We start from the raw sequence: 23,386 nt of genomic DNA on the forward strand, positions 1-23,386 counted from the left end.
AATGCCGGCCCACAATAGATATGGCTGGGAAAGCGGGGAAAACGAGAAAAGCGAGAAATACAAGGGCAACCGGAGGAGTCAAGCAGGGGCGATGTAAACAAACAAAAAAAGAACAACAAGAAAAGAAAAACTCCGAGCAAGGGAAAGCGCAGACGCAGCACGGATAAAGTGGAAACTCGGGGCGGGCGGATAAAACGGGTGGATATCCAGCAGCTGGGAACACTCCATCGAGGTTTTTCCGAGGCTTTTCCGAGGCTTTTCCGAGCGGCAACGAGCGGCAAGCCGCTGCCGAAATATCCGCCAACACTTTTTCGAATAAAACTAAAGAAATTTGTTTGTTTTGATTCAGTCGTTGCGGGTTTTTTAAGGCGAACACACAGCCCTGAAAGAAAACCGGAGACAAACACAAACAATTCACCAAACCGAATTCCGGCTAACTGGAAAACGTTCTTTTGAAAGCCAAAACAAAAAATAAAAATCATAACAACTGTGAAAAACTTTTCAACGTCTAAAAAAGCCTCTAAAAAACATACAAAAATTCAAGAAATACATTTTTTTCCGCCTTTTTGTTTCTGTGCTCTGTGAACATTAAAACTCAAGTATAAAAAAATCGCAAATAGAAATCTGCCGAATGTCAGAAATTTATCAGGTAAATATCGCTTTTTTAGTCAATTTTTTTTTGGATTTTTCCAAACAAAAAGCACGGGACGGCCAAACAATGGGCCAAAATTTATCGCTGGCCCTCGAAGGCATAAATAGGCGAAAGTACAGAATTTCCAAATCAAAGAACTGCCTTTCTCGTCCCAATACAGTGGTCATTTATCAACTGGGGAGCACAGAAATCAGTGGGGAATTAATGCCATAGATTATGATAATATATTTCTGCCCAATGGCATTTAACAATAGTTCCTTACGCCCTTTGTGCCCAGTTGCCACCAATTGAATTTAACTAGCCACACCAATCTTGGCCCTTTGTGTTACCCAAATTGCGATTGCCACGCACTCGAAAAGTTTAAATACTGAATTTTTAAACCGTTTGCTTCGACTTCTTGGTCCGCACAGTCTTGTGGATCTTATCCGGCTCAAACTTTTCACAGTCAACGCTGCAAAACAGCTTAAAGTTATACAAAACGAGGAAACACAAAGTGAGGGCAAAAATTGATATGAAAAAACACTTGCAGTTCGAAACTTGTCAGCCAGTAACTTGCACTTTGCCCCGACTTTTCCGCAACTTCTGTAAGTGAGTCGCTACAGGAAGTATCTGCCAGAAAGCAGACAATAGACATATTTGTGCAATACTTTGTTATATTAAAGTGCAGTGTGCAGTTTAACAGCATTTTCTATGGCTTTAAATAAGTGAAGGGAAAGTTGTGCAAGTGCAGGAAAACTCCATTTATTTTAGCCAGTGCTGCCCAAGAAACGCTCTTCATATGACAGACTTTTCCAAGCAATTTTCTTGGCTAGAAAGAAAACTGGCTGATGGCATCGATTGGCGAGTCCACGACAACTGGCAATTATCAGAGTCCGAAAACAATTAAAATTTTACTTAATGCACTTGGCTGGGAAATGGCGATGAAGAGGAAAATGAATGAAAATCTGGTGTGCTGGGAATTGGCTAATTGCTGCACTGACAATAAATTAATTTGCTCTTCCCCCGATGGCAATTTCCAATTCACATTTCATTGCGGTCATTCATGTGAAATACGTGCATTAAGCAGAAAAACCAGTAACATTGCTTGTTCAATACAGCAAATAATTCATAAGCTCTTTTCCAATTAACTTTCATTCGTCTGAAGGTCCAATTCCTTCTTCTGTAGAATGTGGTTTACTCAGAGTTCTGTGAATAGAACTTTAAAAGTTCCTTTGATGCCGTTGTGTGTGTGTGTTGTGTGTCGGCTCAGTAACGATTTTTGTTAATTAAATGTGAAGCATTTTTTCCACATAATTAGGCCGACATAAAATCAATTCCCGTTGATGTTGCAACAAATTGCAAAGCGAAAATCGAGCTTATCAGCGGCGGGCAGACTCGTGGTAAAATAAATCCAAATAAATGCCGAGCAGCGGGGAAAACCTTTTGAGTTTTGACCTGCGGACAAAGCAAAGGCAGCCACTGCGGTTGCAAAACAAAGCCGCAAAGAAAAGTTCGGAGCGTAGAAGAAAAGCCCGTGGAAAAATGCAGCACGCACAAAGGCAAATGTCGAGAAGTCAAGAAATCGGCTGGGCGAAACCCTTTTTCTTTTTTTTTCGGTGGCCAAATCCGGTGACCTTGCACCACCCACCTCATTGAACTCGCTGAATGGAATGCGGCCCCTTTTTTGTTGGGGGCCAAAAATTATTGAAAGAAAAACATTAAGATCCCTGTGTTCGGTCTTGCGGTCGGTCAGTTGGCCACTTTTTATGCCAGCCAAATTTGCACGCAGTCGAGCGGCAAACACACAAAGCTGCCTGCGATCCCGCGGTCCCTTTTCCCCGGCTTTTCGCCGACTTTTCCCCGACTTTTCCCCGCTTTTGCCCAATTTTACTTTTATTTTCCACTCGGGGTCCACTTAATGGCACCTGTGGCTCCTGCTAATCATGATTTTAATGACTTCTTGGCCCCGCTTGTTTATGAATGCCGCCGAAAGGTTTATCCGCCATCGCGTTGCCGGCAAGAAAAGAAATGGTTACGATTAATATTTTAAATGCTTTACAGCCAAAGTTTGTCTTTGTTTTTTGTTTTTTGGGTTTTTTCCCGGGCTCTCCTGATTGAGTGTTAAAAGTGCAATTGTGGGGCTGTTGCTAATCTGGTTCCTAAAAAAGTTGTTCTGGCAATTTTCACTTTAAGGCATAATGTACTGGCTAATAACTGACAGAGGTCCCAGATTAACAAGTTCGCAGCGGCATTTTCTGTCTTTTTTGCCAACTTTAATAGGTTTTTTCATACCTTTTTGGGAGAGCACACTAATTTGAATGGGCGTGTGTGAAAAAAGAAACCAATTCAATCATGGGCTTGATAACAAAAGCGAAAGACAAACTGACTCGAGCAAAATCAACTTTGTGATCTCATTACCAATCAAGGCCGGTGTAACCGTAGCCCGAAAAGTGGCCTTGGTTATATAATCGCCTAAATTTAATTCCTCAACAAACAAGCAAACGAAAGGCAATATTTCAATAATTTATCTGACCGCTTTTTTACTCGACCATTTGTTTGCGCTATCCGCTTTTTCTGCCCCTTGCTATTTTCGTTTTGTTTTCCCCCATTGTTTTTCTCAGTGAATGTATTGAGAGGAGCCTGGGGGCATAGTCAATATTGGCACAACACGTTGTTTGCCCACACCCACCCACACACACACACACTCACACACACTTACACTCACACTCACACACAGGGACTATGCAAACGAAGCTGACCAAAGATGAAATATGTTAAACCGACAACATATTGAATTCAGATTTAGTGTCGCCAAAAAGCAGGGCCATCGAAAATTGAGCAGCGCGTGCACAAGGATTTTCAGTTTTCGGCGCTCGGCTCTCGATTCTTTGTAAACAACATCGATGCTGTCATAGTCATCGGAAGAGTCTGGAGGAGCTGGAAGCGCCCGGTTCATTGACATCAAAGTGCCTGTGTGGCAACAACAGCGACGCCCAGGCAAGGACATGTGCCACCCAGGATGTGGCACCCAGGAGGCACGAGCCGCAGGAAAAGAACTCACTCCCTCAATGCTCCATATACATAAATACCATCGGCATCGGTAGCCGAATACCAGGAAGTGGCCTGCCAATGGGGCAAACTTTCTTTGTTTCCTGGCTCCTCTGGCTAATTATACCTCAAAGGTGCACTTCAAAAAAGCTCTCAAGCGCCAGAAATGTGTATTTAAAAATGGTCTAAATATTTCCCAACGATAATCAGTTCGTAGGACCCCTTGTGGTATGTTTTGCAACCATAAGTTCCTCATACTGCCGTGTGCAAGTTGGCATAAGAGCACATCCTTGAAGGTACGCAGTGTGGCAATTATTACACGGCTCAACAACCGCCAATGAAAAGAAAACATCAACGAAGTGAAAAAATGCGGGTGGAGATGGGGAGAAGGGAATGCGCTGGGCTTTCCTTTTGATGAGCGGCGGCCAAACAATGCTCAGAAAGTGGAAAGTGGAAGGCGGCGGAAAAGGAAACCGTGTGGTTTCGGCGTGGATCCTCTGGAGGAGCTGGCTAGCAACAGGTTGGGTTTCCCTTTTTTCGCCGGGTACTCTCTCCGAGATTGGGACTTAAATCGGCACTGAGGCCTCCACTTTTCTTTTTCTTCCAAGCTAAGGCAGTTAAAACTATGGGTGTGGAGAATCCCGATAGGATTTTTCTGGTTGAAATATATGTTAAAAATGGTCGCAGAAAAAGCTTGTTTCCCAGTGATTTATGGCTTTTATTGTCTCCTTCAACAGATCGCATCTGAATTGCTAAACAATTTAGGGAGCATGATTAAGTAGTGTAGGGATAAACATATTTTTGAGTCAATAATATTCACGAATGACGTGGTGTAATTTTTATCTGTGGCTCTCAGTTTGTGAGCAAATAATGGATTGCACATTTCGGATATTTCTGGCTTTTGACAGGTGGGCACGTGAGTAACAAAGCCAGTGCGATGCCAATTACAATATTCCAAGTCAGAAGACAATAATACATGAAGACACTGGCAAATGTAACTAATTAATGAGTGCAGCCATGTGCAAGTACGAATACATAATACATATGCAGAATCCCAGGAAATTGCATTGAGATTTATGCACGCATATTACACACACCTTCAGATTATTTGAGGGGCCAGAGTTTCGGGAATTTAAGTAAACGTACTTGAATGCTAAGCCTCTTCAGCGTGGGGTAAATTCACCTGATTTATTTACACAGACATTCAGGTGTTTATACAAATTATAAGATTATAAATCATATTTGTTGGAGCCCAGCTAATTAGCACATCATTAGAGTAAGTTTCGAGGGCAAATTGCATGGGCTTTGGCTTTAAAAGCTGCTGCTTTACCTTATACATGATTCTTGGCGCACAAATAACCATATTACGCATACGCAATGTGTGCATGACGAACAAATTAATTGAATCAACAATCGAATTAATCAATGTGCAAAACGCAAGATAAAACCAGAAGCGAAAAAAGAAATTAATGACGGCAGCGGGAATGTCGATATTTTGCTTTTTCTCTGTCTCTTTGTTTCTGTTTGAAAAAAGGTGTTTGTGGCTATCCAATCCATCAATTTTATTTAATCATTTATTTAATCAAATTACTGATTATGCAATCAACCCAGAAAAATGGCAAAAAGTCAGACGGAGAAACGCCAACGCGCATTCGGCACGCACACATCAAATATAATAAAGTGTTCGGGCATTCGGACTCTGATTCATTTCATTTTCATTCACCTAACGAGTTTTCCGCAGTTTCCCCAACTACAACTTACGTTCTATTTTATCACTTCGTCACCCAAATGTTGTCTACTATTTCTCGCACCCAAAATTTGCTATTACATTTAGTTTAGATGTTCAGAAGCCAGAAATAAAACAGCTTAAGAGTTATAAGTTCATTTTAATTGGCACAATCTTCAGATTTACTTTCTTCGCAGTTTAAACAGAAAATGTAAATATATAATGATGTTGAAATGGGGGAAAAATGTCCAATTTTCAAAGGCATTTGAAAACAGTCCCTTTTTCTTGGTCTTTTGGCCTTTTGGTCTCTGGCTCCCTATCTATTCTTCCTTTCAACTTTTTCCTCCTGTATTTACTTTGTTAGGGTCCTTGTCACTTTAGTCCTTGATTATGATGTTTTGAGCTGGTAATGTTTGTAAACGTTTATATAAAACAATAGAAAGGGCACAGATATGCAGCATATATTGTATGTCTGTTTGTAAATTCAATCGCATTTTCGATTAGTTGGCTGCTGTTTGTTGCCTCGCAAATAAATTGCTGTCAATGCAAAACGTGTATTAATTGGCATTGTTTATGGTTTACTTGGGCGCCCGTTAACCCCTTTGTGGCAACTAAATTATACAATTGGACATGAATGCAGTTGGTGTCATTCAGTTGGCCATGTTTTGATGGCACCAGTCAACAGTATCTGATTTATTGATGTTTTGCTTGATTTATGCGTTTGGACTGGTTCTTGGCGCGTGTGCCACCCATAAATTTCGTCGTGTTTTCCATAGACTTTGTCAACTGCGTACCCATGGGCCAGACATTAATTGAAATTGCCCAGGGATTACCCCAGTAGCCGCAGCTAATGCAAATTTAATGCCACGCTGAATGTGGGCACACAGATTTAAGCTCTAAACACTCGGCACTCGGCCTTTGGTATCCGCCCAAAAAAAAATAAACAAAAAAACACTGAGGATGCTAAGATAAACAATATCCAGTTGAGATTGCTGACTGGGCCACAGCAGCCCACAACTAGCAACTGCTGTCGCTTAGTTTTCCTCTGGCGCACATGGCGTATGTGTAACATTTTGGCTGGGCTTGCACGTTTCTTTCGCTCGTCCGCTGCCCCGCACATGGGGTTACCCTAGCTTATCACAGCACCTATCTGCGTTCCATAAAATGTGCATAGTAATCATAAGCAGTACTCACACCCTCGCCCGCACAGCTTAAGTGCAGGGTATACAGACTGCTTATTATGGTTGCAAATCGTCGATGGTATTTGCCCATAGACGATAAAATTGATGCCATCTGGGGTCTTGTAACATCACATCAGTTCTTATATCAATGGCTGCATTCATCGATGCTTGCTGCATGCCGAATGCCTTTGAGTGCCTGACATGCCCCGCGCGACACCCTTTGCTCGCCTGCGCATCTTAATGAGTGCTCATTAAAAAGTGTCACCTGGCGTGGATAGAATGGATGCAGGTGGAAAGCGTGTGGAAGACGTGGGGATGGCGCCTAAATGAGAGCACCTGTGTGACCTTCGGAGCTGTGGGCGTGGCCACGTGGTGGGCGTAGGTGGGCGTGGGCGTGTGCGCCTTGCCACAAATGTGTTAATGTACTCCGGATTCATGATTACTGGAATTCAGCTCTGCGCCTGGGAGTTCCGCCGATGCCTTCAGACTGCAGACGAATTTAAAGTCGCTGGCATAAAGTGGGTGCACAAAGGAACCCGCCTGCCCCTTATCAAACTTATTAATTTGGCCATAAGCCCGGCAGCCAACGCCAACTGGGTGCAACTAAAATGTAGTAAAAGCATAAAAACTTTTGGCCGATTTTCCCAGCTTGCGAAAGCCAAGGAGAAACTTTGCGCCAAGACTGCGGAGCTTGATTAAGACTTAGTTGCTGCATGTTCAGTACGCACAGTTCATCATGATGATGATGGCGGCAGTTAGGACGATAATGCTGATGGACCTTGACTTATTAGATACCCGATTCCCGGGCGGAAAATGATGCAGCTGCAACATGATGGGTAAAATAACAAGTTGCCACGGGCGCCCCTGTTTGATAACCCTATCAGGTGGTTTGAAATAATTTTCTGGACGCTACCGGGCTGCATAAGGTTTAATAGTTTGCATTTTAGCCCAGCACATATATTTTTTTAGCTGATTTGAGGTCAGCTTACTGTACAGCATTTATAAAAATAGACACAACACCGCGCTCACCGTCACAGTTTACGCTTTTTGCCATTAAAAGCCAGCAAAACCGCAGCGTAAAATATGGATACTAACCAATGGCGGTACGCCCGGAAAAATAAACGGGGCGAAATTTATATTGGTGAAGCAAACATAAACTGTGCATAAAATGTAACTTAAGTAAACAAAAGTATAAGAATTCAGCAACCGCAGCCACTCAGGCAATGTATTAATTTTTGTGTTGGGTGCAGGAAAAGCGGCGGAAAGTGCGGGAAAAGTGGCAAGTTTTATGAGCGGAGAGCGTCAATTATTTGTTTGGGAATTTCCCGGTCGGAGAAAAAGCAAGGAAATGGCCACAAAAACAGGCAACTCAAACTGACACACACACACCCCGACAATTATGGGCGCCAATTAGTTAACACAAAAAAAAACAAAAAAGAGTGCGTCTAAGTACTTGCCACAATTATTTTGGTGTGCGGGACGCGGAGAAAAACGGAGCAATGTATTGATAACATCCAGCAGTTGCACAATTAATGAAACCCCTGCGAGCGATAAGAAAAGCGTCGCGCTGCTGGAAAATTGAGAGGCAAGGGCTGCGGGAAAACCGCCAAGTCGTTTTAGCCGCTGGCTGGATGCTACGACCTCTTCATTGGCATATGCAGGCATTATAAAAAGTTTATGAGCGGGTTTTATGAAAGGCACAACTGAATTTGCATACGAGCTTGCCAAACGGCAAACAGGCGAAATGAAAGCACGAAGAGGCGAAGGCGAGCGGAATGTGTGATATAACCGCCATTGTCGCAGACATTCATATATGGTATATAGCATGCTGTACGAGCATACATACATAATGTATGTACATACACATGTAGCAGGCTCGGCAGTGATTTGGCCTTGTTAGCATTCTGCCAGCTTCAATTTGGCCGAGAGCCATCCGAGATTCCGGCATCCACCCGCCGCCTGTCACCTGTTTATTATTGTTGCCTCCGCCGTAATTGAGCGACATTTGTTTTGCTGTCTCGCCGCGCAGTTAGCTACCTGTGACAGGCAGCGAAAACTACCAGTTCCAGCCATTTCGGTTTTGGTTTCAGTTTCGGTTTAAGCCAAGTTGACACCCCGAAGGAATGACGGCGTTTCAGGCGCAAGTGTAATTGGAGTGCATCTGTGCTTAACCTATCAAGCTGTCTAGCTGGCTAATTCAATTACATATTTATTTTACACATGCCGTCGGAGCCTCGGAAACATTGGATTCCTACCCATGAAGTGGAGTATCTTTTGGATACTTTGCTGCCTGCTTCGATTCGTTCTTTAAGCATTTAATGCTGACCATTTGTGTGCAAACATTTCACCGGCTGCTTAAATTTTCATTTTGCTGCGCCCTGCCTGCCATTCCAAATAAATATGCTTATAATCAAAACCCCAGCCGTCGGAGCTTGTCAAAAGTTTATTTGTATTTGACCGTCTGCTAGCGACTTTCTTTCACTTTCTTTCACTTTATTGCGGAGCAACGAGACGAGTTTCCCGCCCCAAAAAATATCACTCATACGCAGCGTGGTCGTGGGGCTGTCAGTGCTCGTGCTGGGACAATGTATACATTTCTTTAAAATTTATTGCGCTTTGCAACAGTTTCACGTTGCCCCGGCATTATGTATATGACTGCAACCATTTTGAAGTGGCAACACGCGCGCAAGATTCAGTTTAGGGCGAGTGGTTCCAAAAATTCTGGCGAATTATGCTTTTTTATTGGCGCAGCAACAATGACAACCTGAGATTTGCATTCGAGTGAGCCTGGCTTCATCCACTCGAATGCCAAGTTGTGGCATAAAAATTAATGAACTCCAAAAGATTGCTGCCAGCGGGTGGATTTTGTACGATTTTCCTGTGGGGGACAGCAATCACAGTTCGCCGCCAGATGAGATCCGGAATTACGCTAATACAAGTCAGACCCTCGTGGAGCACAATAAAACATTTACTGGCGGAGGGGATTGCGCCTGGAAAACAATTGAGAGGAAGTACTTTGGGGGAGTTCGGATAGCAGAGTGGCCAGGATCGCCCCAGCCAAATTGCAGATTGCAGCGGAAGAGCGGAAAAGCGAAGAGGAAAGGAGGAAAAGCGGAAAAGCCAGGGCAAACCAGCTGAAAAATTACGCACATAGCACAACGCACAACGCACATCCAAGTGGAAGCGCTGTTAAATGAGCGTGTTGCCCGCGGATGGTCCACCGGCAACTTGCCGCCTGCAGCTTGCAGCTTGCAACATGCCACCGCTACCCCGCCGTGTGGCACTTTGTTGGCAAGAGGACCTGATTGCCAGCAAGGATGCCGTGCTGCTTGTAAAAGCCGAAATAAAGCTGGGAGCTGCGCTCAAAGGTATGCTGCAGCAAATGTTTGGTGCAAGGATGTAAAGTAGCTTTTTTATGATGGTCTCATTATGATGCGCTCCCCTTGTGTATATTTAAGTAGTTAAGCTGCGGGGCTGTGAAACTTTTTCTACAATGTTGAAATATCGTTGCAGTTTGTCACTTGCAATCGAGAGTGGAGCGAAATCCGTGCACCCGATGCTCTGGTGCCACGTGAATGGGGGCATTGCGTTCTTAAATCAATCAAATCCATCATTAAAGTTCAATTGAAATTCTGCAGATTCCTGCCATCCAGTTGGTATTCCGATGTGCAAGTCAGCTATCTAATCTGTGCGCTGTATATGCTTCTTTTCGCATCGTTAAGATACACGCATACATATACATATATATTTATATATTGCAGATACATGACGAAGTTGTCCCGAGTCTCGTATCTTTTTGCTCGATATTATTAAACATTCAAGGGCAGCGGCTTCATTTGCCTTTGTTTTTTTTGTTTATTCCCAGTCTCCGTTCATTTTAATGGCCCAACTTGTCGTCGTTGGCAAACTGGATTGTCAACGTGTCTAGTCATCAGTTTTACGCACCACTTGTTCCATATACCTCACTTCCATAACTCCGATTCTAGCGATATCGGCTGTATTTCTGTTGCTACTCGATGGAATTTACATATTTATTCCGATCGATTCGCCCAAAGGACATTGAGTCGATGTCTACATACTAGTGTCCTCGACTAATGGCCCTCTTGTCACAATTGCCGTCTAAATGAAATTGAGTTTAAGTGCAATCTGCTTATCCTGTTTCTGTGACACTAGATTTTAATGGTCGAATAGAGCAAATTAGGATTAGAACGCACTCAAGCGCCTTTTCTGGCATAATTTTTGCTTTCTAGGTCTTAGGTTTGCTTTATGGTAAAAATGGAATTAGCATTTGCTGCTCTGCCCTTCAATATTTTGCAATCGGCTTAGGGAAAACATTTGCATCATCTGCTTTTCCGGAAATATGGAAATATGGAAATATGCTGTTGAGGAAACGAGAAAAGCTTCAAGGCGATGAAAATATTTGTATTAAATTTTCAGAATGCATATTCTCGCATTTGTGTGTTTAAGGGTTGCAGCAAAAAGAAATCCCGTCTGGAAAATACACAGAAAATACTTCCCTCTCCATTTTGTCATACACATAATTCAAATTGCCGGTTGTCTCCCTAATAGTTTGTGGCCCGCCTCCAGGCGACCTACATACAGGTATACTCGTCTATAGTGGACGCTATATATCTGAAACCTAGTGATCGGGGGAGTGGCCACGCCCAGGAGCAGCTGCTGGCAGCGGGCAACACGCCCAACAGCTTAATCAAGGTCTAACACCTTCGGGGGCAAGGCCGCACCCCATTTGCCACCTTAACCCCCTGATGGCCAATCTCATTTATCAAGTGGCAAGCAAACAGACACGCGCCCATTGTTATTATATTGGCATTATTGCGAAACAAGCGGCCACCACATACAAATTGCTCAATTCAAAATTGTGTAATTTGGGGCTGTCACAGTGCCACGCCCACTCCCGAGGCAGCCCCCCCCCCATTGTATCACCTAGGATTGCGTGACGAAAAATGAAGGGGATCCCAGAGAAGATTGCACACAACGGCCACAAATAAATAATGTAATCAGCAATGAAGGCGAAATGAAAAGAATCAAAGGAGACAATATCGCACACGAGCGGGAAACTATGCACTGCGCAAAAATGGGCGCTAGTCTGCTCGGTTTTAAGAGTGTATGCAATACACTTCTGCTTCTGAAGTGGCACTGGATTTGCGAGTATTTGAAAAAAATCCCACATCATTTTTATGGCCTGAGGTCAGCCTTGAAATGAATAAATTAAACGTACTACTTGTGGCACTTGTGCTCCTTTTATATATATTATTTTTTTGCTTTTTCCGGACTGCCCTGCATAAAACATTAAGCACATTAAGCATCAAACGAACCCTCAGCCCGCCGCTTCTGCTCCAATTGAGACATTTAACAAAAAGGTCCGCTTACCTTTTTTAGTGCGTGAGTGTGCGAGTGTGCGAGTGTGTGTAATGAATGTATAACACGCTCCGCTCTGCATATCCTTTTGAACTGCCCCTCCCCCTAGCTCTCCCCCTCACCCAGCCCCCAAGTGACAGTGGCGCAGTTTAGCAGCTTTCAAAACTTGTTGATTTGTGTATAATATATATTTCGAATATAGTAGCGCAGGCAAATAACCCATGAAGTCTATTTGATTCGAAATTCCCATGGCCTTAATTCAGTTCTGTTCATAAACTAATTTCCCAAGCCGCTGCAACCACTGTACTGTTATGATTAGACTGTATACTTGAGGAAAAAGGTTTTCGTTTTGGTGTTCAATTTTGTCTACGCCGGCCAGCCAAATGTTCAAATGGCCAAATGTAGCTGTGTGTTTTGGTTACTTCTTCCGGCTGCTCGTGTGTGAGTTAAGCACTGGCCAAAGGAAGTGATATCCTTGTTGCCCCCAGCCGACTTGCAACCCCTTTCGAACAGCTGCGCAGTCCACCCACAAATTTTGCTTTATTTTATTTTATTTATTTTATTTTATTTCCATTTTACGTATACGGCTTGTGCAAGTATGTCTGCCGCTCGTTCGGAGCTCGTTTGGACATCGTTTTGTCATTTTGGGGGGCGATGTGTGTGGCGAATGTGCCTTAAATGTCAAACCCTTTTCAAAAATAGCCCGTCGGAGGCCACAGAATTCGCTCGTTGTCCAGCATATTGAGGCCTCACTGCACACATCGTAAGTCGTAAATTTTGCGCTCGTTTTTAGCAGTTTTTCGCCAGCGCCGCAGCGCTTCCTCTGCAGACAAATAAAATTGTATTATTAACACATCTGAGCTGGCAAAGTAATGTTTGGTCAAACGTTGCTAATACGCCCAGATTCTGAAGGCTGTCATGCAAATTGTTTACCTTACTCCCGGCAGTCCAAGGATTCCCTAGATTCCCTGGATGCCCTGGATTCCCAGACTGACCGATCAAATCGCAGTGTCTGCACATTAGTCTCCCAGACACGCACGGATTTTCCTTCGATTTTTCTCCGATTTTCCTACGATTCCCCTCCTCCCCCCGCACTGCGACTGCCACTGGCACTCTCCTTGCGCTTTTCCTTGGCTCCCGTCTAGATGTCCATCTGCCAGTTTCCATTTGAAACAATGTCGCCCGGGGGCCAGAGAAGTGCAATTACTTTCATGTTTGAGGAATCGCTTAGCGAAATCAAGGAACGTCTTCGGACATTCCACTCTCGACTTTCTGATTGCTGGGACAGCAATTAAATGCGGGCCATGGAATAGTTCTCCCCATGAAAGTCGCCCCACAAATGCAAACAAAGGAGCACTTGACAAACTTGGTGGCAAGTTTGTATCCGACGCTTTTGTGTATTTAAATGTGAGCAAATCCATTCGTCAGATGGCACAACATGTGAAGGGTTTGACTGGCTATCGACTCGAATTATTTATACTAGCTCAGCAAGGCTTTACTTTCATTTGCGTTGTTATGGTTAAATCATGATCTTTCTATTCGCTCTTCCGTGTGTTTTCCCTATATCTTTGCTTAAAAGGGTCACAATGCTGACAAACACAGCTTACGACCCGTATCACGTTTTGAAAGATTTTCAGCAAATCATTTGGCAGAAATATTTAAATATTTAAAAAAAAACATCATTTTATGACGAAAAATACAAAAAAACTGAATTTTGCAAATATTCGATATTTTCTTTAGGAATTTTCATCATAACTTCGCGAAAAATTATCGAAAAGATGAAAGAATAACATTTTTGAGCAGCTAATTACCAATGCTAACTATCCCTATCACTTTTTGATCGATTTAGGAAAATTTATTTTTCGGTCAATTTTCGCATTTTTTGTAAGGGGTAACATCATCAAAATTTGCAAAAAATGGCAAAAAAATTGAGTTCCCATTTTCGAACACAGTTCGATTGGAAATTTAATTACAAATTCAACGAGGTATTACATTCCATATTCAGACAATTATTTTTAAAGTTGTGGCAAAAAAACTGATTATTTTATGACGGAAAATCGAAAAAAAACGACTTTTGGAAAATATTCGATATTTTCGATGGGAATTTTCATCATAACTTCGGTAAAAATTATCATAAAGATAAAATAATAACAGTTTTGAGCAGCTAATTACCAATGCTAACTATCCCTATCACTTTTTGATCGATTTAGGAAAATTTATTTTTCGGTCAATTTTCGCATTTTTTGTAAGGGGTAACATCATCAAAATTTGCAAAAAATGGCAAAAAAATTGAGTTCCCATTTTCGAACACAGTTCGATTGGAAATTTAATTACAAATTCAACGAGGTATTACATTCCATATTCAGACAATTATTTTTAAAGTTGTGGCAAAAAAACTGATTATTTTATGACGGAAAATCGAAAAAAACGACTTTTGGAAAATATTCGATATTTTCGATGGGAATTTTCATCATAACTTCGGTAAAAATTATCATAAAGATAAAATAATAACAGTTTTGAGCAGCTAATTACCAATGCTAACTATCCCTATCACTTTTTGATCGATTTAGGAAAATTTATTTTTCGGTCAATTTTCGCATTTTTTGTAAGGGGTAACATCATCAAAATTTGCAAAAAATGGCAAAAAAATTGAGTTCCCATTTTTTAACACAGTTCGATTGGAAATTTAATTACGAGTTCAACGGCGTATTACATATCGTATTCAGACAATTATTTATAAAGTTGTGGCATAAAAACTGATTATATTATGACGGAAAATCGAAAAAAACGACTTTTGGAAAATATTCGATATTTTCGATGGGAATTTTCATCATAACTTCGGTAAAAATTATCATAAAGATAAAATAATAACAGTTTTGAGCAGCTAATTACCAATGCTAACTATCCCTATCACTTTTTGATCGATTTAGGAAAATTTATTTTTCGGTCAATTTTCGCATTTTTTGTAAGGGGTAACATCATCAAAATTTGCAAAAAATGGCAAACAAATTGAGTTCCCATTTTTTAACACAGTTCGATTGGAAATTTAATTACGAGTTCAACGGCGTATTACATATCGTATTCAGACAATTATTTTTAAAGTTGTGGCAAAAAAACTGATTATATTGTGACGGAAAATCGAAAAAAAACGACTTTTGGAAAATATTCGATATTTTCGATGGGAATTTTCATCATAACTTCGGTAAAAATTATCATAAAGATAAAATAATAACAGTTTTGAGCAGCTAATTACCAATGCTAACTATCCCTATCACTTTTTGATCGATTTAGGAAAATTTATTTTTCGGTCAATTTTCGCATTTTTTGTAAGGGGTAACATCATCAAAATTTGCAAAAAATGGCAAAAAAATGGAGTTCCCATTTTTTAACACAGTTCGATTAGAAATTTAATAACGAGCTCAACGAGGTATTACATTTCGTATTCAGACAATTATTTATAAAGTTGTGGCATAAAAACTGATTATATTATGACGGAAAATCGAAAAAAACGACTTTTGGAAAATATTCGATATTTTCGATGGGAATTTTCATCATAACTTCGGTAAAAATTATCATAAAGATAAAATAATAACAGTTTTGAGCAGCTAATTACCAATGCTAACTATCCCTATCACTTTTTGATCGATTTAGGAAAATTTATTTTTCGGTCAATTTTCGCATTTTTTGTAAGGGGTAACATCATCAAAATTTGCCAAAAATGGCAAAAAAATTGAGTTCCCATTTTTTAACACAGTTCGATTGGAAATTTAATTACGAGTTCAACGGCGTATTACATATCGTATTCAGACAATTATTTTTAAAGTTGTGGCAAAAAAACTGATTATATTATGACGGAAAATCGAAAAAAACGACTTTTGGAAAATATTCGATATTTTCGATGGGAATTTTCATCATAACTTCGGTAAAAATTATCATAAAGATAAAATAATAACAGTTTTGAGCAGCTAATTACCAATGCTAACTATCCCTATCACTTTTTGATCGATTTAGGAAAATTTATTTTTCGGTCAATTTTCGCATTTTTTGTAAGGGGTAACATCATCAAAATTTGCCAAAAATGGCAAAAAAATAGAGTTCCAATTTTTTAACACAGTTCGATTGGAAATTTAATTACGAGTTCAACGGCGTATTACATATCGTATTCAGACAATTATTTTTAAAGTTGTGGCAAAAAAACTGATTATATTATGACGGAAAATCGAAAAAAACGACTTTTGGAAAATATTCGATATTTTCGATGGGAATTTTCATCATAACTTCGGTAAAAATTATCATAAAGATAAAATAATAACAGTTTTGAGCAGCTAATTACCAATGCTAACTATCCCTATCACTTTTTGATCGATTTAGGAAAATTTATTTTTCGGTCAATTTTCGCATTTTTTGTAAGGGGTAACATCATCAAAATTTGCAAAAAATTGCAAAAAAATTGAGTTCCCATTTTTTAACACAGTTCGATTGGAAATTTAATTACGAGTTCAACGGCGTATTACATATCGTATTCAGACAATTATTTTTAAAGTTGTGGCAAAAAAACTGATTATTTTATGACGGAAATTGCGAAAAACGACTTTTGGCATATATTCGATATTTTCGATGGGAATTTTCATCATAACTTCGGTAAAAATGATCATAAAGATAAAATAATAACAGTTTTGAGCAGCTAATTACCAATGCTAACTATCCCTATCACTTTTTGATCGATTTAGGAAAATTTATTTTTCGGTCAATTTTCGCATTTTTTGTAAGGGGTAACATCATCAAAATTTGCAAAAAATGGCAAAAAAATTGAGTTCCCATTTTTTAACACAGTTCGATTAGAAATTTAATAACGAGCTCAACGAGGTATTACATTTCGTATTCAGACAATTATTTATAAAGTTGTGGCATAAAAACTGATTATATTATGACGGAAAATCGAAAAAAACGACTTTTGGAAAATATTCGATATTTTCGATGGGAATTTTCATCATAACTTCGGTAAAAATTATCATAAAGATAAAATAATAACAGTTTTGAGCAGCTAATTACCAATGCTAACTATCCCTATCACTTTTTGATCGATTTAGGAAAATTTATTTTTCGGTCAATTTTCGCATTTTTTGTAAGGGGTAACATCATCAAAATTTGCAAAAAATGGCAAAAAAATTGAGTTCCCATTTTTTAACACAGTTCGATTAGAAATTTAATAACGAGCTCAACGAGGTATTACATTTCGTATTCAGACAATTATTTATAAAGTTGTGGCATAAAAACTGATTATATTATGACGGAAAATCGAAAAAAACGACTTTTGGAAAATATTCCATGCTTTCGATGGGAATTTTCATCATAACTTCGGTAAAAATTATCATAAAGATAAAATAATAACAGTTTTGAGAAGCTAATTACCAATGCTAACTATCCCTATCACTTTTTGATCGATTTAGGAAAATTTATTTTTCGGTCAATTTTCGCATTTTTTGTAAGGGGTAACATCATCAAAATTTGCAAAAAATGGCAAAAAAATAGAGTTCCCATTTTTGAACACAGTTCGATTGGAAATTTAATTACGAGTTCAACGGCGTATAACATATCGTATTCAGACAATTATTTTTAAAGTTGTGGCAAAAAAACTGATTATTTTATGACGGAAATTGCGAAAAACGACTTTTGGCAAATATTCGATATTTTCGATGGGAATTTTCATCATAACTTCGGTAAAAATTATCATAAAGATAAAATAATAACAGTTTTGAGCAGCTAATTACCAATGCTAACTATCCCTATCACTTTTTGATCGATTTAGGAAAATTTATTTTTCGGTCAATTTTCGCATTTTTTGTAAGGGGTAACATCATCAAAATTTGCAAAAAATGGCAAAAAAATAGAGTTCTCATTTTTGAACACAGTTCGATTGGAAATTTAAATACGAGCTCAACGAGGTATGGCATTCCATATTCCGACAATTATTTTTAAAAATGTGGCAAAAAAACGAATTATATTATGACGGAAAATCGGAAAAAGGACTTTTTGAAAATGTTCAATACTTGCGATGGGCTAAAAATCATACAAAATCAATGTTTGTCGCTGACACTCCCCAAACTTTTTGAAACTTACTCTAACTTTGAGTTGCGACCTATATTGATGAATATAATGATGAATTTAATAAGTGCGGTTGCGTGGAAAAAACCCTTTCGATTTGTAAGCACCACATGGCGTATGGGTCATTTTTGAAGAGAAACAAACTTATTTAGTCCACACAAAGGGCAGAGCAGAAAACTTTGTCAGCTAAACAGAATTTTGATCACTAGTGCTAACCTTTTTATAAGTATAAATACGGTTTTCAACCTTTTCTGTAGTTCGATTAACACTTTTTTTGGTGCCAGAGTGACAGGCAACATGACAGCGAAAAATAAAATGAAAACAGCTAGCGAATGGATGGAAAATGTGCGGATGGGGGATGGGGAATGGGGAACGGACGGGACAGTGTAACCAAACAGAGAAGCGGAATTTTTCCAGGACGTGGATGTTGATTTTCCACCGATACCGATTCTTTGTTCCCTTTTTTGGTGTTTTGCATGTTCACACATTGACCCTTCTTTGCCCGAAAGCGGAGAAAATTTATGGCCATTTGAGTGTTTAAGTAGGACCAAAAGAAAGGCGATGCTTGTAGCAATTAGCAGGAGCCCCAGTATTTTGTTGACCTTATTTAAAATTTATTTGCTCCTAGGGCAGCCGAGAATACGAAAATAAATTACAAATCAACCGCGAGCAGGACATTAGTCAGCGACCCCAGATTCCCTGATTCCCCGATTCCCCTGTTCCCCGATTCCCAGATTCATCAAGGGCGAAAGTGAATCCGAAATCGGGCGGTGGAATGAATCCCGATCTCGGTGAGGTCGTTGTCCACTTCCAGTTGTCCGGCGATTTCGAGGAGCTGCCCTTATCAGCTGACAAGCAGACCGAACTGGACCTACCGGGCGTATGAGTGATATATGGGATTGACCTGCGTTAATTGCCAATGGAAAACTAAAGCACTTCGTCCACATTTTCATTGCAGCTCTGAATTCGCGAGGGAAAACTAATCCAAGTCAAAATTACAGTAGGTAAGTCCATAAAAACGTATTGGTATTGAGGTTGTTTCATTGAACAGTAAATGCACCAATTGAATATATTTTACATTAGTTAATTCACCAATTAAATACACTTTAAATCAAATTTCAACGCTTAACATATCATGTGAAAACTATCCGAACCCCATTTTCCGTAGAACATTTTGATGAAAGATTGATAACTTTTGTTCCAAATTGAATTCAATTTTGCCGTTACACGAAAGTCCACAAGAGTTTTTTATTCATTGGGACGTAGCCTGAAAAAATTGGAGAGCTTCAATTCAATCAGAGCGAAATACTTGAAACTCTATAGCAATATGTAGTGCAAACATAAAAAACAGAAACTGTATTCAATATGGGAAATACAAAAAAGTTATTTCGAAGCTTAAACATACAGACAACTATATATGTATGTGAAGGGGATGCCTCGGCCAAATAATAAATCAAATGGCTGTTGCGATGGTGCCATGATTTTTGACCACTTGTGAGTCCTGGTCGAACGCCTTGAATGTGGCGGTGGGCGGTGGGCGGTGGGCGGTGGGCGGTGGGCGTGGCAGTGGGCGGACTGTGAGTGGCAACGATGCCAGCGAAAATGTTGGACAATGGACGAGACGGCGCCGTGACCTTCGCAGCGCCTTTTTTCACTTTAAAATGTACAGCAAACAAGTGGCAAGTGTTGCCGAGATAAATATGTATATATAAACATACCTATATATACAGTAAATATATATATACAAAATAAAATAAGCAAAAACAAAGGCCAAGTTGAAAACGACGAATTTATTTGCAACACGCGCCAGTCTGGCCAAGATCTGTAGCCGCAGATAATCCCGCAAAAGGGCATTTAGTCGACTCGCCACTATGCCACTATGCCACAATTGCCACATGCCACTGCGAACGAGTGTATGTGCGATTCCTCACAGCGTCTCCGCTGACAGCCATTAAAAATGTTGTAAAGTGCGAAGATGTGGGTCCTGCCAAGCAATTAGCAACCAGTTTTATGGGCTCCGCACTTCGGACATCGAACCTTTTCACTTTCCCCTCCTTTTTTGCGAGGCGGGAGGCAGCAGCGATTTCTGCTTATTAGTTGGTGGCACACCTAGCAGCGGGAATAGAGCCATCGAACTTCCGGCTAACTTGGCACTCACGAGTTTACGACCCCATTCGGCGTGATCAACTGCGGTGTATAACTATTTTGGGTGCCCACCATTAGATAAAGCCCTGTGGCAGCCATTCGGAATGAAAACCCGTGCTCGTGCGGCAAAAGTTGGCAATAATTATGCCAGCTTGGCCCCATTGAAGCAGAAGGCCCAGTTTGCTAGCTGATGAATTCCCTGCAGCACGTTCAGGGGGCAGGGGGCAGGGGTCAGAGGGCAGGGGTGCGGTTAAGGGCTGGTTAAGGGATAACTAACAACTATTAGGTGAACTTTTTAATGCGCAACTTTTGTGTGCTGTAAATTTGGGCCACGAACTGTGAAGGCATCAGAATGATTGGCGGCCCCGGGAACAATGAAACTGCAGTAATTTGGGCTGTTAATTTACATACCCTGAAAAAGGCCGGATACACTGAGAGCAATTGCAGTGACTAGCGCCAGGTTATTACATTTACACGCTCTAATATATCCTCTACAAACCAGTATATTTATTGCAATATATTTTGCGGCCATATCATTTTTAAAATCGCTTCCCTTGCAACATGTTTCACGTGTACCTACACGAGATAACTATGAGATAAGAGCTCCCATGCGACTGCGATTAATATGACAGGCTGAGGGTGTGATATGGGTTGGGTTTTTGCACCAGCCGACTTGCCGCCTATGCCTATGATTTATAGCCGTAATTAAAATCTGTAGCTGCAGGCTGACTCGAATAAGTCGCTAAGACTTTTGTCAAAAGACATAAAGGCGAGCTTAAAGCGCTGCCCAGAGGAATATCCTTTTATTCCGGAATTTAATTAAGCCAAATCCCCCTAAACACACACTCACACACACAAGCAAACACACACACACATACGCACAGATTCCACGGGAGCCAGTGAAAATATTGTGGGAAAAGCGGAACTGCAAAGTGGGTGGTGGCCCATCCAATACTGCCGCATTGTTCCCAAGGCCCCCGCCCCTCCGCTTTTCCCGGGATCTGCCAGCAGTACACATGATGTTGCTATCTTTTCCGCACAGCCTGCATATTTGTTGAGTGTTCATAGCGAACACGGACCGAAAAAAAAATGGGGGGGAGAATCGGTCAACAATAACAAATAGGCCGACAACTTGGTGCTGCCAGGCCGGCAGCGGAAAAATGTCAACCAAAATGAAAAGCTTTCATCTACAAAGGCCTCAAAACGAGGAATCAAATATTGAAATACATTAAAGCCGTTCCATGCATGCAATTATTTATTTGGGAATTATCAACACTAGGCTGCGTTTCATAAATGTAGAAATATATACTTGCGAGCATAGAGCCTAGACATTATCATATTTTCTAGTGCAATGTGTGTGCTTTGTTTCCCTGAAACAGAGGGTTAGGGCCACTCCTCCACACAAGGGCCAGAAAAAGTGTTCCAGTTAACAGCGAAACAATTCAGTCAACACCTTCTGCATTCTGCATGGGACTCAATGGAGATGTCTGTGCATATTCATCGGCAATAAATTGCTGGAAAGTGACTGCTTTACTGCCCACGGATATACTGGCACACTTGCTTTTGACTTGCTTTTGACTTGCTTTTGTTTTCAGTGTTTTCAGTTTTGTTTTAGTGTTTCTCGTGCTTACGGCGCGCACACCACTGCGTATGTGGAATATTTATCGCTTGTTTTCCAACCTCAAGTGATGAGACTTTGAGGCGGTGAAAGGCGTAAATCACAGCGGGTGGAATTTCGCCATAAAGAATATTGAGCATGGCGTCACATGTTAAATTAGCTCTGCTAGTTTTTAATTGCCAAGATTAGGAAATATTGGGTCGTGCACTTAAAGTACAAGCTGAAATGCTGAGCCTAGCATGCAGTTGAGCTTCAGCTTTCGCCGGATAAAGAAGTTCGCCAGTTTCGAGGTGGGAAAATATTTAAGCTAGCCATAAATTCGATTTGGGGCTTGTTTTTGAGTCAGTGAACATGGTTTTAAGTGGCACAAGAACTCCTAGTTCTCATTTCAAGTTCTACAACTCTCCTTGTCCATTTTTAATAGCTTCGCGCCGTAATTGAGCTGGATGCCAGAGTTATAATGGGTTTCAGTGATGGCTTACTTTATGGATGTGACAAGTGAGGTTTCTCGCATTTTTACAACTTTATGCTGCGTAGTTTACGACAGCACAGTGTTTATTTATAACGAATTGATTACTGGCACTCAAATGCAAAGTACACCCACAGCACTTTAATGCCATGAAAATATTAATAAATTGCATTTAATTGCCGGCCAGTAACTAAAAAAATACATATATAAAAATGAGATACCAGGTCGAGTGGGGGACTTCTAATTCAATTACCGTTGGACCCGACGTCTGCCAAGCGTCTCAATATAAAAACTCAATTTAATGGATGCCAACTTTGCCGCACACACACTTCCCTACTACCCACATAAATACATACAAACGGGGGTGTTGGCTTGAGGTCTCCAAGTCTCGAAGTCTCGAAGTCTCGGAGTCTCGGAGTCCCTTGAAAGCCTGTCAACAACATTCAACGAAGCGCTGCGAGCAGCAACAACTTCGGAGTCCTGGCCACAATAACATCAACTGTACTATTGGCCTATAAAAAGGGGGGCTTAAAAGGGGGCATTAGAAGCAGCTTAGCCTGGTTTTATTAGGGGCCCGAGGCGAGTGAGCAGCTCCTTCTGAAGGGGCAAGTGCAATCACAGCTGCAGCGGGCACAGAGAAACCCATTAAGGTACTCAAAGTACACACGTCCTGCGGAAATCTCATCCAAAATGAATAGGCTACTTTTTTTTGGGTGCTTAAGCTCTGGCATGCAAACCTTTGGTTTTTCATTTTCTAATTGGTTTAGTTTCGTGACTATGTGAGTGACATAAAATACTCCAAAGTTACTGCTGCGCAGGCAGACGTCCGTTTCTCTAGAATTCCAGCAAAATCCGGTGGCATATAAGCCAAAAACCGCAAAAAGCAAGGCGAAGGAAGTCCGTAAACCACGGCAGCAGAAAAATAGAAGCCCTGCAATGTTGGCAACGGGAAAAATAGAATGGAAATGAGACACAGTAAGCCCCACAAAAGTATGAAAATCTTGAGCAAGGAAAATCACATCTAAAGAGCTACAAAATGCTTAAACTGGAAGTTACCTTCAAATCAATATTATTAAACATGGCT

At 40.6% G+C, this 23,386-nt stretch overlaps 1 protein-coding gene across 1 annotated transcript in view; it reads left to right on the top strand.

The window, feature by feature from the left end:
* The first annotated feature begins 348 nt into the window (after positions 1 to 348).
* The window catches only part of LOC6550948 (sex peptide receptor), a 45,454-nt gene continuing 22,416 nt past the window's right edge, over positions 349 to 23,386 (top strand). The window contains exons 1-2 of the mRNA XM_001976932.3: positions 349 to 649; positions 19,029 to 19,074. The gene's annotated coding sequence lies outside the window, so the exon portion shown is untranslated. The remainder of the gene's footprint in view (positions 650 to 19,028; positions 19,075 to 23,386) is intronic.

The sequence above is a fragment of the Drosophila erecta genome, unplaced genomic scaffold, assembly GCF_003286155.1.
Source record: "Drosophila erecta strain 14021-0224.00,06,07 unplaced genomic scaffold, DereRS2 tig00000126-arrow-pilon, whole genome shotgun sequence".
Taxonomy (NCBI): domain Eukaryota; kingdom Metazoa; phylum Arthropoda; class Insecta; order Diptera; family Drosophilidae; genus Drosophila; species Drosophila erecta.